The 14486-nt window shown below is 35.8% G+C and overlaps 1 protein-coding gene across 7 annotated transcripts in view; it reads left to right on the forward strand.

Annotated features, from left to right (window-relative positions):
- Positions 1-26: 26 nt before the first annotated feature.
- Mef2c (myocyte enhancer factor 2C) overlaps positions 27-14486 on the forward strand; it is a 138022-nt gene continuing 123562 nt past the window's right edge. For 5 of the 7 annotated variants that reach the window (XM_010637167.2, XM_010637174.2, XM_010637173.2 and 2 more), the window contains exon 1: positions 207-291. The gene's annotated coding sequence lies outside the window, so the exon portion shown is untranslated. The other 2 variants (XM_010637171.3, XM_010637172.3) reach the window with 1 other exon arrangement.

Below are 14486 nucleotides of genomic sequence, written 5' to 3' on the forward strand. Positions count from 1 at the left end.
CCGTGCGCGCTCCCCCTCGCGCGCGCACGCGCACACCTCGTCCCCAGCTCCCAGCTCGCGCGGCTCAGTCACAGACACTTGAGCACACGCGTACACCCAGACGTCTTCGGGCTGCTATTGGATTGACTTTGAAGATTCTGTGTGGGTCGCCGTGGCTGCATGTTTGAACCAGGTCGAGCGGCACTTCAAGGCTGGACGAAGTAAAGATTATTATTTCTCTCTCTCTCTCTCTCCCTCTCTCTTAAGAAAGGAAAATATCCCAAGGACTAATCCAATCGGGTCTTCCTACATGTAAGTACCTTTGACGTTTCTCAGAAAATAGAAATAGCCTGGGTATTGTCTCCGAAATTTGCATCCGTATTTTCCACGGCCGCGGATCTACCCCTGCCCTTTTTGAAGGCTGAAGTTAAGGCTTGTCGTGCGTTCTTTCCCTCAGGTTCCATGATTTCCCTGTGTGCCGCTAGGAGTAACTTTTGAGATAGTCGGCTGCGTTTGCCATCACTCCGGACTCGTTTCTGTCACACCAGTGTGTTGAAAGTTTCACGAAGTTTGTTCACGCCATTAGCATGTTTGCTAGGGTGGCGAGCGGGAGCTCGGTGCGTTTTAGTATTGCACGGAATGTTCTGTGACCTTGAAGTGGACTCCTTAGGATGTAGCCGTTAGTTCACTGGGGAAAGATGTTCCCCTGAGTCCCCCTCCCATCTCCCCGTAGACTCTGATTTGCCCCGAGGTACCCTTCTGAGCCACTAATTCTTGGGATTAGTTTAAACTACAGCACGGCTGTCTGTCAGGGTCTACCTTTGTGCCTCTCTCTCTCTCTCTCTCTCTCTCTCTCTCTCTCTCTCTCTCTCTTGTGTCTCTCTCTCTCTCTCTTTCTCTCTCTCTCTCTCTCTCTCTCTCTCTCTCTTTCTCTTTCCTTCACAAAAGTGCTGGCTTGGTAGAGAGCTTTTTAACCGGTGTGGACAGAATGTGATCCCATGGCCAGGGTAGGCTGTGCATTTCCCGGCTTCCACCCACATCTCAGCATGTGCGGTGCTGGTGAGACCAAGTCAAATGCCCAGCTATTTCAAATCAAATAAGGTGAGCATGGCTGTTTCAAAACAAGTGAGGTTAGGTCACTTCTGGGGCCCTCTGCTTGGACTTTGGATGAGAGTTGGGCATAAAGGAAGTATGTTATAGACATGGCGCATGGCTTATTATGTATTACGTATTATGCAAGTATTTGTATTTAATGGTCTTTCCTTCCCAGAACGTGGCAATTAATTCTTAAAGGAAAATTTCAGATCTGAATCATTTCTGACTATACTAGGTCCATCCAGCATCACTGTTTGGGAAAAGTGTTTTTCCTTCCTGTTTTAGGAAGGGATGTCTTTTGTATGAAAACTTTATATGCAAATGCTGACAATATAATAAGTTGAATTGAGCTCTCTGCCAGTTCTTAAACTGGCCCTTACTGGAGAATTGCTTTGACACAACATGTATTTCAATATTGTGAACCTGATACTAACCCTAGTAGTAACTGTGCTCTGACATGCTTACTAGCTATATATATTTTCTAAGCACTGTAACGAAAAGTCCAGCCACTTCCTTGTGCCAGCCCCAAAAGCTAACCAGAGTCCTTTTCATGGGCACCTTGCAGAGGAAGTGTGCTCACAAAGTAAGGATGCCCAGGTGAGGTACAGTAACTTCAGTCCCTGGACATTTGGTAGGACACGGAGATGTGACCACCTGTGAATCCCGTTTAACCCCGTACTGCATGGCGTATTGAGCTTTAACTAGATGATCTCTAATTGGAAGCCAAAACATCTCATTTAATTTTAAAATTATGTCACTTTTAGCTAGGCTTTGACAATGTCCGATATGTAACAATATGGCACAAGTAGTGCTTGATTTTCTGTCAGTTTCAGTTAAAGAAAATACAATTACTAAACCATATTACTGCCTTCCAACATATGCATGAAATTAGTTATTAAGTTAAAAGAAGTAGTTCTAAAGCAAGAGAATTGAGAACTTGACAGGTAGGATGACATGTCTCTAATGTACTATCTTAGGAGGAAAAATGTCTTAAATCGGAGCATTTTCTTCTGCTTGTACGAAAATACAAATGTATTAGACTACTAATTCAATCCTAAAAGTTTTCATCCAACACTTTAAATATAATGTTTTTTTTTAAATCTGGTTCCCTAGTAAAGTTAAGAAGACAATAATTGGCAGTTATCTTTAAGTTTTACTACAGTTTATAAAAATTTACTGCTTTTATGGGTAAAATTCACATAGCTTTGGAATATTTGGCGTATTTCTCAGCCTTCTCACTAAAGACAGTATTTTACTTCATTCATTAATTATGCTATTTCCATTCTGACTGTTACATTTGTGGAATATATTGAAAGATGATATCCAGGTATAACATTTTCAAGTATTAATTTTATTGGTTATTGGTTTAGGTAACAGTCATATCATAATATAAAGTAGGTTTTCCATCTCGCCTGAGATAGTCACATTTTCAGTGTATGCTATCACAAATATTAACTCTTCAGGGTAGAAGCAGACCAACACAAGATAACTAGCTGAAATTTGAATCACGAGGACACATTGCACCTTTTTTCCTTTTTTCCAACAGTCCCTTTTTTTTTTTGTAAATTTGAGGGAAGTGGATCGTTCCAATAGGAAAAATGATTCAAATGCTCTCAAATGATTCAAAATTGAATCCTGATGAAGTATTACGTCCTATATTTTTCAGATTTTCATTAATATTTTTCTTGGCTCTCACTTTACGGAATCAATAAATTGCATAAACACAGCTATGGCTTTCTAACTAATGATTTATTGTGTCCAAGTTTCTTTTATGAAGAGTTGCATCAACTAACTCCTTAGCATCATATTAGCTTTATCTTTAAAACTTTCTTTTGTTTAGTGCAGTGTATTTTGTGGTTTTATGTCCTGACTCCTCCATACAGTGTATCTTGAGTCTGAAATCTCAGAAAGTGCCAAACATGGGGAGATATCTGAACACCAATACTTGTGCTACATCACAACAAAGCAATAGTTCTTAACCAGAGAGCCGTGGTTCTCGGAGCATGATTTCAGGCAACGTGGAGGAATTTAATATGCAATTAAGGGTCACAGGGTAGGTTGTAAAGAAATTATTAATAAAGTTCTACTCTTTTTCCACAAGCACATCCTCTGGGAAAAGGTCTCCCAAATTAATATCTGAAATTTATAAAGTGTTACACCTATTCCATGATGGTCTGCACACACTGAAAGGCTAATGCATGACTGATACTGCGTCGGTGTGGAAGGGTAGGTGATTAGGGCCCCGTCCTCGGCACCCGCCCTTAATCTCTTGGGCGTGTGGACTCGCGGGCACTCCCTGAGGCCTGCCACCTTTAGGAAATCAAAGCAGATTACAGAGCCGAGTCACAAAAGCAGGAGAGACAACAGCCTGTGCACCTTACAAAAGGCAGATTACACAGTTCACGTGTGATTTTGATCGGGCAAAGATAAAAGCTGATTGTCGAGGAATGGCAAGCCACTCCAATTTCAAATGATTGCTACATAAGTAGAGCACGACCCTGTTGCTTCATTATGGGAAGGGCCATTCACATAGTGGAAAACTCAGTTTTCAAATGACAGGCTTTCAGGAGTGCAGTCAGAGAAAGCATGTCCCCCTTATGTGTTTCTTCGTTGTTTAAATCTTAAGTCTCATCCAGTTGTCTGTTTTTGAAGCGGTTACTCTAGGGGTTAAATGCATTGGGCATTTTCCAAGGTGTTGCAAAGAATACAAAGCAAAATTTGCCAGAAATAAAACACTCTCGGTATTGAGTAATTGGGCAGAAAAGGCATAATAGTCAATATCAATTATACTACTTTGCTAGCATGTATATTGTTCATCAGAATGTGTAATTATGTAGCTGTGAACCCACACTTCTGAAGTAGATCATCATAGCTGTTTATTGGTCAAGTTATATATGTATATATATATATAGAGAGAGAGAGAGAGAGATTTCATGAATGCTTTCTAAAGATCATTCTTTACAACAAAATGGAGTTCTTTGAAGGTTTATTTCAGAGAGTAAAGTTCTGATTTACCTAGTAATATTTTGAAAAAGCCCAACTTCTTACACATCCAACTCTTCAGTAATTTCTTGCTTCTTCCAAAATTGAAGTCCTTTTTTACCCAGCTGATGCCTCCTAGTGTTTCACACAATAAAACTCTAATGAGTCACCCATAAATGTAAACATTGCATTTTCATTGCCTACATCTTCTGTGATACATAAAATTAATATTTATGTGTTTAATTTTCTGTGTATTATTATACTAGGGTAGGAAATTTTAGTGAATGAGATGTTTCATTTGCATGGATTTTGTGACCCACGCAGGTTTTCTTTGGCCATCACAATACCTTCCTAAGAAGTTTTAATAAGTTTATTACCCTCGGTCCCAATTAGTACATTCCCTGTTTATACTCACTCATATTCTAAGTGAAAAATGTAAATGAAAATAGCAGAACTTCCATTTTGTAGGCCTGAGAATTGTATAGCTGGGCCTCACCCTGAAATGCCCAATGAACGAAGTGCAAAGAGAATCATCATTTCATTTCATTACTGTACTCTCTTACCAGAGAGATATATTTTCTTCTGCCTACTCTCTCTTTACACTTACAAATTTCTATCCAGAAGAGGAAGAAAGAAAAGGAGTCTTTAGGAAAAATAAAGTGAAGATAAATGCACACATTTTCACAAGCATGGAGTATACATCATTTTATCAAAAGCTAACAAAAAGAAAAGCTTGATCAGGGAGCGCTCAGTTCCGCATAATGAGAGGAAGGCTTCTTAGAACACAATTCTTTATGACTGGCACACCGCTTTGGTGAGTTCGAAGTTAGTGAACACCAGCTTTAGTGTGTTCTGTCCTGAAGATAGGCATAGACTTGTGGTACTGTTGTATGTCTGAGGTCGGGAACAGCCTTCTGATGGTACTTATGAAGGCAGATACTGTAGTTCCCGAATAGCCTTTTAATGTATTTATGCAAGGACAGGGTCATCTCTCTAATGGGCCTTAAATTCAAAGGATGCACTCAAAAACTTGCAACATTTCTGAGACTCTTCGCCGAGTACTCTGCCACACACACACACACACACACACACACACACACACACACACACCGCACAGAAACATGCTTATCCTTCATGGGCATTAACAAATGTCCTGAGTACCCACATATGGATGCTTTCATCCATTGCTGTTACCTGTAATTTGTCACTGAGTTCTGCTGATTAAAACGACACAGCATATTAACTGTATTTGACTATCACTTACTATTTTCTCATTTAGTCAATAATATAGTGCTATTACAATTCTGTGTTTGTTGGACACATTTCAAAGAATGTAAGGGGGTGTGTTCCTTTCGTTCAAGGAAGCAAACATGTAGAAAGGGGTGGGCCTTTCCCACAAGAGCCACATTTCTTCCCTTGGAGACTTGCAGCAAATATGCAGTACGTAAGAGAATAGTAGCGTGAGAAAGAAAATAATTTGTAATGATCCACTGTAGTGAGCAAAGGAGACCATCAAGTTTTTCAGAGCAGCTCTTACTGGCAACTTAAGTTACACTGAACGCTGAGAAGTCTCTAAGAAAATTTTGTAATTTGAATATTTTAATTCCATACATAAAATAACTATAACACATACTAATATGAATTTAGTCTACCTCAAAACAAGAATTTATTAGTAACCATCACTTTACATATAGTATTGAAGCACAAGAAATAAAAGGTGCTAGGAATATCCATGTCCTACTCCTCTTTTTTAATACATAGATGACATTAATGTTCTTACAGTAAATGTTTTTGTCTGAGGTAGAAAAATAATTCTAAAATGTTCTGTTTCAAATAATACCATTGCAAAAAAATACTATAGAAAATCAATTCAATATAGTATTATCTCACATTTGTTTTATATTTCATTGCAAAAAAGTCATCTTATTAAGTATAGAAACTATATGATACTTATTGTATCATGGCTCAGTTGCATTCGATAATATGAATAATATTTACTTGTTGTGCTACAGTGTATTTGTTCTACGTTGTCACTTTATTGCCCAAGTTAAACCTCTGTGTTTATTTTTAAAACAAAAACAAGGTAAACAAAATTCAAAGTAAACATGAAAAGAATCTTTGCAGGGCATTATAAAGGAAATTGGTGACATTACAGGCAATAAAGACAATAAACCTATTACAGACAGATTTCTGCAGGAATCGTTACTCTTTAATAATGTAGATATTACAGAGACTTTATTAATTCTTAATGCTGTAGTTTTGAAATGAATGGAGGAATGTTGCTCATCTTGCAAGTGGTTGAGATTTCTGTAAAATGACAGTACAATCTTTCAGTGGGGACTTAAATAAAATAACTTAAACTTGTTTTTAGGGACTGGAGGAAGTGATTTTTTTGAAGCAGTCCTTGCTGAGAACCTGCTTTTTCCAAATAACATCTTGAGCATGGTCTGTTTTTCCTCTTTTATCTTGTTGTCGTAGATAAGAAGCGCGTGAAGAACTTATATAAACTGTTCTCAGATACTATGGATCTCTAGCATATTGGACTTTAAAAGTGATAGATAGGACCCTTTGAAAGAGTGTATTAAAAAAAAAAAGCTCCAAACTATACCTGTTTTTTTTTTTTTGGCGCACATTAATTTTTTTTTTAGTAAGTTAGAATGATAGCAAGAGAATGCATCCCTTCCCCAAACTCTAAAGATAGGCATAGATATGCTTATTTATTTGCACATTTAGAAAATAGATTCATTAGTCTAAATAAGTTGCAACAGATAAGGAAATCCCCTTACTATTAATGGAGTAAATATGACTTTTATTTTTTAATCTTCTAGTTGTTGACCCTGAATAAGGTGTACAACCAAGTCTTATTATGGAAAGCTGATGTTATTGCTTCATGTCACATGAGGGATTGGGATTTGTTTAAAGTAATTTTGAAGATGTGATTATTTAGCAGAAATATTCACTGGAGCATTTTATTTTTAGAAATCATGGTCACACAAGGAAGCCTTTATAGGACCAGCTACCTAATTGCAGCCAAAGATCTCTTTAATGAATGAACACACACACCAAAGAATACATATTTTCAGAATATAATGGCCCTATATTTTTTAATTTTTTGCCACACTTTTTATATGGGAACAGAATTTATGTGCGTAAGCAGATGTTTTAAGTTATATCCTTCACGTAGGTGAGTCCATAAATGTACCATTTAACTTAAATGGCTTTGTGGGAAGATAGTTTGAGGAGTTTAAAAAAGAAAAAACTCTCCAGTTACTATAGTTTCAGCTCTTTCTTTAAAAAAAAAAAAACAGTAATTACACTCAGAATAAAGAAAGAAAAATAAAGTCTTTTAATTCTTTGTAACATCCGCAGTTTCTGAGGTAGAACTCTAGTGTATTTTTATTCCTGAATGCGCAGGTCAGATCCTGGCAGCAGAACTACAAAATGAAAACTGCCTGGCTGCAGACCAGATACAGTGCACACACCAGTGCCACATCATAAACTTCCCCTCCTCTGGCTCGGAGTGATTTCAGCCTTAAGTAATGCCCTTTCTCCCCTGCGTGGGCTAAGGAGCAGAGGGCTGTCTTCCTGGGCAGGAGCTCTGGGAAAGGAAAGGCATACTCTTTCCCTTCTTTAACTTGAAAATTCTCCCCTCCTTACTCACTAAGACATGAACTGCAAAGTGGACTCAGTATGTTTCCTTCTTATTCCCCTATAGCAGTTTAGGATGCATAGAACAATAGGTGTGAGATAGAAAATGAGACCTCCCCAGCCCTCTTCTAGCAGACACAGGCTGCTACAAGGAGACCTCTGTAATTTTTGTTGTTGTTGTTGTTTCGTATTGTAAAGAAAATTGCAGTTTTTTTCTTTTCAATGACACTTAGGCAATATATTCTAGATAGGTTAGATCATTTTGTGAGGCAAACCAATATTGCTTTTTTAAACATAGGAAATAGTGTTCTACCACAAGATATGGTACTGCAGTCATTTTTATTGACAAACACCCATTCTTTTAATGATTGTTAGGCCAAAATACAGAGTACAAAGAGAGAAAATAGGGGCTTTAGTTTTAACATTTGGTTCACGCTCTTTGTTTGAAAGGTACAGAATAAGCAATGTGTTTAACACCATGCAAAAAAAAGTGGTTTCTAAATTTCTGCCTTAACACTCCATGCATTTGAAGCTCCTATCTGAAAGCTTACACTTCTTGAAATATATTTCAAAAGTATCCTTTAATTATCAGCGATATTTTCAACTGTTACCAATGTGATTTCTTTAAATCCAATTCATAAATATTTTTAACTGCCATGCGTCCTCTCCATCGGTACCAGAATCCTCATTTGCGTGAGGTACAGTGAGGTTATTGCCAGAATACCTTTTCAAAACTGGACTTCTCCTCTGCAAATGGATTAAATAGGAGCCTTCAGGAGAAAGTGTTACTACACGATAAATATTTGTTCTGATTTTATTTTTAAACTAAATTATTGATTTAACAGTGTGTGAGCATAGTATAAATGCTGGCTTTGTCATTAACCTGATGAATGAATTATTAATAGCCTTATAAATTTCCTCAAATCAGACCCAACAGTTAAGTATGATTTTATTTTTCTTCAAAATACCTAAGGAAGATACTTTTAATTCTATTTAAATTAGAATAACTTTTTCTGTGGATGCAAAGGTTTCCCAGTACAGTGTTAAGAAATAAGTACAACATAGATCTTAAAAATGTAAACGTCAGCTCAGAAAAATTTATCACAGTGTCATATCCTTGTTACAGGTGCTATGGACAGGTGTTCCAGATATGATACCCTATCAAAATCCACTAGAAGGAGAGAGAAAAATTTGGCCTTTCTTTGCTTATGCTAACACGAATAGAGGGTTAATTATCTTTGACATTTATTTCTTTAAAAATCAGATTCTTTATTTAAAGATTCAGATTAAACCCTTAGAACTATGCTTTGACATTATGGTTACATGATGTCTTTTTTTTCTTATAATTCTCCAGAACAGTAAGATAATTTGTATTAGGATAATTCTAGATTGATAAACCTTGCTAAAGCAATTGTCATGTTTCAACTGTTGAATATGTATACTGAATAGAGACTCTTCAATAGGAAATAAACTCTTTATGTACTTAGGTACTGTAAAACTACACCTGAATAAATAAAACATTGTTCTCTTGGAAGTTTGCTTCCTCTAATCAATAATTTTTAGAAATCCTAAATTGTGTTAACCAGTAAATTACAGTGATTTCTTTAATGTGCTCAATTTCCATCCGTATTGGAGGAGACCTACTAAGTTATTAAGTGATCTTTTAGTAGAGGTGTATGTAGTCTAGAAAATAGGTCTTTTGTACCTTTCTTCTGTAACTGCCAATATTAATATGTGAAAATGTGCTAAAAAGACCTAATTCTGTCTGGATTGTTGTTCCTAACTAAATGAAGTCTAACAGACCTGGCTATGTAAGAAAAAAAAAAATCTTTGTTCATTTGTCAAATTTGTTGTATGCCTACTTAGAGTTTGTGTAGGTTAGAGGTTAAGAAAATAATTGTGACTGTGCTTTTCTTCTTCTCCACATCTGAATTTTTCTGACATCAACCAAAAATACATTTCTACAATGACATCAGTAAATGTCAAGCGCCCAATTGTCTTCTTTTGGCCTTTGGTTGAAATGATTCGGCAGTGTCTTTCCTGGGACTGTTTGATCTTGCTTAAGTTAGAGTAAGCTCTATGTGATCATTTTCCCCCTTCCCTAATTTTATGACTCTAATATAAATCACAAATTCTTGACTTCACCCTTTTTTCTTCATTTTTTAAATTGTTTTTGGATTCTCCACTCTCTCAGCTCCCTTCTAGCTTCCAAAGTACATGTTTTTAGTATTGTGAAAGCAAGTTACTTTCAAATTGTTCTGACTCCACATATGAGTCTATGGATTTGTTTCAGGAGTTAACTTATCTCCTTACTCTTGAGAGATCAGTGTGGTTCATCACAGCCCGATGCCATGCCATGAAAGAGCTCCAGACTCTAATCTTGAAAGAGCAAGGTCTAGATAGTGCCTTTGTAGGAAATGCCGGCCGGCTGAGTCAGTGCATGCCCTATCGCCACAGCAAAAATGCACAGCAATGAAGCTCTGAGGAGATGGATGGTTATTGGACAAGTTGGACCAAATTAAGACTTTCCTGATCCTCCACAAAGCATCAGGTTAAAACTCCAGGGTGTGCTTCGTGTGTGTGTGTGTGTGTGTGTGTGTGTGTGTGTACCTGTGTATGGGGTAGGGATTGTAAGTTGAGAGAGAAGAAGATGTAAGACACAAAAGCAAGCAAAGATAATGATGAACGCAGAAGATAGAAAGAAATCATTCAGGCAAAGATTAAAGACCCCATTGCCATACTTGATTTCGGTTCTTTGATTATACACTTTTGCTGTTAAGTAAACATGCTTGTAAGCTAGAGAGTAGTAATGAAGAGAGACCAGGAAAAGTGAATTCAAAAGCCAGCTTCCCATTTACCGGCTAGTGGTTTGGGGCTGGTAATTTAATCACCGAAAAGTCTCAGTTTCCAGAATCTGTGAAATGGGGATGGTGAGAGCACCCATTTCCTAGAGCTTTAGTAAAGGCAAAATACATACAAAAACAATGCAGGCATAGAGTAAATGTTCAACATTTACTAAATTGTTATCACAACATGACACTGTATTTTAATTATTGCATCTTCTTGCTAACGATCATCGCTTAGAAATGCTTGAGGGCATAATGAGTTTGAACTTTTAAAAAATAATACTTTCAGACCACTAAAACTGGGTCGTTTTCAGGACAAACCTCTAATTCTGATGATATGCTGGGGCAATCCTAATTATTGCTAAGAACAACATATTTCTTTCTCCAAGAAAATCAAAAGCTTTCACAGATCAGATGTTATTAAATATTATTTTTAGAACCAAATATGGAACCAGAGGAATCAAATAATTTCACCCATGAGTTTTTAAAAGTCATTTATTGAGAGGTCTGAATTCCAGAGAGATTATTGCTTAAAAATAAAAGTTTTAATAAAATAAAACTTCGATTTGGATGAAGTGTTTGCGGCACATAGTTATTAAGGTAGTTTGTGAAAACACTGTCACTAAGAATTCAAAGATTTTCTTTCTTACTAATATTATCTAATTATAAGTACACATTAGTATTCCTTGTTTGTTTTTCTTATTGCACAGTTTTGGTTATATGTGGAAATAGAATTGATTTCTGGAGAGTGGATTTTATTTTATTCATCTTTATCTTCTTTCATTAGTGCTATAATAGGTGTTCTGTAGAATTTGTGAAAAGGATTTTTTTTGCTTGTAAAGTGACTTATTTAAATTATTAAGATATTTGACGACTTGTTCATTATATTCGTAACTCATCTACTTTGAGATAATGATCAAGTAAACATGTCTTAATGTGGGTATTTTTGTTCCTGTGAGAAGAAATAGAATTTATAGATAGCACAGAATTTTACCAGATGATTACAGCTTTTGATAACACAGATACAGATAAAATGCAAATAAAAATGGGAATATACCTTGTATTAGAAACTGTTTACCCCTTTTTGTGAGCAACTGTTACATGCACTTAATTTCTAGAAAAAAAAATGAATACATGTCTTGGACGACAGGTAAAGCCAACGGGGCCAGGCCAGTTCATACAACCTGGGAGCTCTAACTGCTGGCAGTGGCGCTCGTGTTTTTGAATAATGTTCCTCTGGGGTGCACCTTGCATTTCAGCTTTCTTTCCCAACCCTGTTTAATGCCTAGATAAAAAGTGCTCAGTGCAAGGAATACTTGCAGAGTGGACTTCCCTGTGGTAAACAGCATGGACAGCTCCCAACACTGCAATCAAGGACGCCTCTAAAAGCCTTAATTTAAAAATAATAATAATAATAATGTCTGCATGAAGATGATGGAGCCCTCAAAGGCACATGGGCTTAGAGAATTATTCCCATCTGCAACCCCCCTCCCCCTACTTAGTAGCCCTTTCCAGGGTTATGATTACTGGAAAATGGCTGTTAATCACCAGAATTTTTTTTTTTGACTGCAGCTGCTTCAGTCAGACTACTAATCTATTAAACAACTTCATCTCTAGTTTAAAATTTGCATTGTATACTGTATAGAATAAATTTTCATTGTAATCAGAGCATCTGAGAGAACTTCCTGATATATAGAAATGCATTTGTTTTTATGTATGGTCCTCTCTACTGCTATTGAGCCAACTGTTTAAACAATACTGTAGTTGATCAGCATAAAATAAAATATCATAGTACTATTGAGTGCAGGCACCATTTACAATAGTCACATTTGCAGAATATTTGAATTGTGGCATCTTTGGGACTTGGCAGTATAATACCCACATAATTCAGAAACTTAACCCATATAATGAAAACTTGAACTGGAAAGGCTTTTTGAGAAGTTTAGCGTCCTTGTACAAGACTGTGGTACAAAGAGGCTGAGGCCTCTTCATCTACCCTAATGCTTATTACATCGTCCCATAATCTGAAAATGTGATCCAATCCTGGAGTCAATATTTAATGCTAAGACAGGACAAAAACAGCCCAAATTGACAAAGGGCCCTTGTAAAACGCCTTCTTATATGTAAACTTGACAGGCTACAAGAGGTGGTTGGATGGTGCTCATCATGTTGGAAAGAATGTTTCAATTAAAGTTGAGCACTTTCTCTTCCAGGTCTTTTTTTTTTCTCCATTTTTTATTGGCGGTGCCAAGGTATCCATGTGCATTTCCCACTGTCATCTGGCTTGTTCCCAGCAGATGCACACAATCTGTTCTGCTGTCACTAACAGGGTTTGGTTTATGAAAAGAATGTGTCAGAACATGCCACTATAGTCACTTTTACAGGTTTTTTTAAAGAGTAACTGAGAATATATGCATTGCCCTAGTTTTATTGTACTCAGCCCTTCAGAGATTTCTAAGAAACTTTTTATAATATTCATAGACCAAAAGCTTTCTTCCATTTTTGACCAAATATTTACTTTCCTTTAAAAATAAAATCTTTAAAGTCCACATATGCCTTTAATGATGAAGTATATTATAGTTAAAAGTTCAGAGTAGATTTTTTATAGGAATGTTTAAAATAAAGAGATTATCATCAGTTTTTTAGTTGCAAAATTTACTGTGCAGTTAAATATGTATTTCTCTTCATACTAAAATTAAACTACTTTCCTATTCCAATCAAGCCTTTGTTTTAAAAACTTTTGTGACAGAAAACTTAGCTTATGGTCACGTACACATCAGTTATTCAATCTGACAGGCAGGATTGTTTTCCTTACATCTTCAGTACCACCAAATTAAACCCAAAATAATCCATTGATACATTCATGTCCTGTACAGCAATACCCAGCAACCTGTACTTTTATAAAACATTGTGATATTTTTTGTTTGTATGTACTTACATTTCAAAAGCATAATAGATAAAAATATCTGAAGTTAATTTTTTGTTCCTTAAGTTTTCTTTCTTCCCTTCAATTTAATATTAAAAATTTCAGATTTATGGTATTTTCACAGAAAATCTTATTTCTGGATTTACATAAATTTTAAAACTTGAAGTAATAGAATTTACATTCATGTTCAAATTAATGAGCTTAATAAGTTAGCACAATTTTAAGTATGTATGCATACCACATATACATCCACATGCAAATAGTTACTGGACACATTTGCATTTTTGTGTACAGTTCATGGAATTTAATATCTCCCAGAACCGAAGGCTTTACAGAATATTTAAGTGCTATTTAGGTTTTTAAAATATTTCTTGACTTGGATAACAGCCCAGAGTTTAGAAAAATAAAACTTTTTAAAATCAAAGTTAAAATTCCTGAGCTGAAAATGCAGTTTTAAAATATTATATATATTATTTAGGTATAAGTATATATATATTTATTTATTCAGAAATACTAGTTTTAGATTTCTGTTCAAAAACAATTTATGAAGTACACTTAAGGCATAAGATGTGTCAGAAAATTGTCTGGTTATGAAACTGATATATTATCACAACAAATAACTCAAGCAATGCAAATTAAGACCTTTACAAAACAAACTCTGGGCATGTTAGCAAAAAAATAATTTACAGTTGAAACTCAAAGACATTGCTGTAATAGCATATAGATTAATTGCTAAATTATCTTTTGAGAGTTGAATCACATGGTTTTTATATGTTTTGCCAATTCCTAAAGGAAAACAAATTCTTGTTAGTTATATTTCAAATATTACAACTTGCGCATGGCTAGCATAAATTGATTTTGTGATGGTTTTTATAATGTGAACATAGCACATAAATTTAAGATGAACCGGGGGAGAATTCTGGGGTTCACTTCTCCTGCCAACATTTTAATTTGTCCATGATTTTACATGACAGGTAACTTTTTAATGAATCCATAGGTACTTGAATTGC

Source organism: Fukomys damarensis, unplaced genomic scaffold, assembly GCF_012274545.1.
Source record: "Fukomys damarensis isolate Sample0158 unplaced genomic scaffold, DMR_v1.0_HiC HiC_scaffold_3, whole genome shotgun sequence".
NCBI classification, from domain to species: Eukaryota; Metazoa; Chordata; class Mammalia; order Rodentia; family Bathyergidae; genus Fukomys; species Fukomys damarensis.